We start from the raw sequence: 2,371 nt of genomic DNA, 5'->3' as shown, positions 1-2,371 counted from the left end.
AACGTTTCTTTTAATATTTCATTGAAAAATAATGACATATTAAATGATAAAAATGATTTATAATCACATTTATATAAGAGAAATTTTGCAATAAAAATGATGCTACAATGATGTTTTCATTATTTGTAATTCACCATATAATATGTACTCATCATTTATGCCAAAGCATTTGAAGTGTTCACTCTATGCAAATCATTGTACTACCCATAGTGAGAATACAAAAACTGCCCTCCTGAAACTGAAAGTCCAAGGAAGAAGGACTGGGATATACACAAATTGGTATCAAGCCAACTACACCTTGGTAATTATTATTAAAAGAGCCCCCAGTAACAATTTTATATGGAGAATATTTTTGCTCTAAATCCCTTAATGATATTTAGCTCTAGATCACATATTTTTAAGCATTGTTAAGCTGACAGTGTTTGGATATTTGTAGATACTGATAAAAACAAATGCTCAAGACAGGAAAAGAGTATGTCCGTGGTACAGTTGGTTAGGAAACATCTGTGAGGATTAAATGAGAATATACATGAGAGTTTAATAAATTAAGAGACTCTTTTTGTTTGTTTTAATATTGTTCATCAGCACAGTAACAAATGCAGACTTAAGTAATGCACAGCATATAACCCATCCACTAAGCAACTCCTGTTCCATACCTTCAGTTAACAGCTTAAGGTTTTCACAAGCCGTGATTCAAACCTCTCATCTTGGCATAAGAAAGTAGGTTTGCATATAAAATAAAATACGTAACTACTCATTTCATAGATGGTGTCTTATAGCCATGGATCCATTTTATATATATGAGATGACAGTCTCTAACTACTATTAAATATCAATGTTCCCTCCCAAGAAGGGAAAAGAAATTCCAATTTTTTTGATCAAAAAAATGTGTAGTCTTGGAAGGACTCTACATAAATGGCCATGTGTGTAACCTGTAGAAAATTAAGCTATTTTAAATTTACAGACTACAAGCAATTGAACCCAAATGTCTATTCTCTGTACTACATTTCAGCTAATATTGCAGAAGTAATGACAGTTTTAAAAGTTGCTATTATTATTTCGGCCTACCGTAGCAAGATACCTTAAGTTACAATAAAATCTTAGGAAATACGACTGAATAATATCTGTTATAGAAATACCCCCCCCCTTCAAAATAACAAGCAACTCTCTCTCTGACAGACAAATAATATAAGAATTGTGAAAACCCACTTTATGTAGTGTATCTCTTGGTCCACTGTCCGGCCATTCTGTCATGCTCTGCTCTGTTTTCCTATACTCAGTGGCAATACTTCCCCCCCCAGAGGGTCAGCAGGATTACAGTCTGCAAGAAGGGAGCAGATAGAAGAACTTTAGAAATGATTGGTGCTGGACTCCAATTATCTTTTAATATGTCCAAGCAAATAACTCCTTAACTGTTAATATTATAGTGATAGATTCTGGTCCAAAATGTAACCTTTGGAGACTTGAATGGGTATTCTGGTGTAAAAGTGGTATTAAGGAAGAATACACCACCCTCAAACATGGATCCTGGAGGCCTGAGAATGGTGGATCTCCATTCATAGTTGTCACCACCTTTGGGACCAGCACTGAAGGGAGGTGGAAGGTCTGAAGTGATGTCTGTCAGTTCCTTCTGAATCCTGTTGACACTGGTTTGAAGTTTTTGCTCATTCTGACTTTACTGTCATCTTGCGGGTGTTTGTTTCTTTCTTGGTTTGCTGGTTGGAGGATGAATATGAGGAGGAGCTGATGCTGTCCCTCGAATCCTCATCCCACATAGCGAACCCTCCCCCACCCCATCCTGCAAACAGTCCCTCTCTTTGTGTCTGGCTCCTCCTTCCTGCCTTGTTGCCACTGGGGGGAGGCAGCTGTTGAGGGCGTACCCACTCCTGTCTTTCTCTCCTGGGAGTGAAGCACAAGTCAAATTAAGTGATTCTCAAGCAAATATCATTTCATAATATTAAAGTAAGAAAATACTATTTTAAATTACATGAGAGATAATAAGGGGCTATCACTAACCAAGTGAGTTTTTTTTTTTTTTTTTAAGATTGTATTTATTTATTCATGAGAGACAGAGAGAGAGAGAGAGGCAGAAGGAGAAGCAGGCTCTCAAGGAGCAGGGAGCCCGATGCGGGACTCGATCCCAGGACCCTGAGATCATGACCTGAGCCGAAGGCAGACGCTTAACCATCTGAGCCACCCAGGTGCCCCCAAGTGAGTTTTGACTGTGGTTTGAGGGCCAGGAAATCTATACAATGAATATCATTTTATTTAATAAATAAATAAAATGCTGAAAATATAAAAATATTTAGCATGAAATTTATTGAGGTGTTTGCTAAATTCAACTACTGAAAGTATTTTGATAGAAAATTTA

The 2,371-nt window shown here is 36.9% G+C and overlaps 1 pseudogene; it reads right to left on the bottom strand.

Moving 5' to 3' along the window:
* Window positions 1–1,210: 1,210 nt before the first annotated feature.
* LOC116637288 lies at window positions 1,211–1,775 on the bottom strand (annotated as a pseudogene).
* Window positions 1,776–2,371: the final 596 nt, after the last annotated feature.

The sequence above is a fragment of the Phoca vitulina genome, unplaced genomic scaffold, assembly GCF_004348235.1.
Source record: "Phoca vitulina isolate PV1807 unplaced genomic scaffold, GSC_HSeal_1.0 scaffold14, whole genome shotgun sequence".
In the NCBI taxonomy this organism is placed as follows: Eukaryota; Metazoa; Chordata; class Mammalia; order Carnivora; family Phocidae; genus Phoca; species Phoca vitulina.
This window is presented reverse-complemented; position numbering and strand designations above follow the sequence as displayed.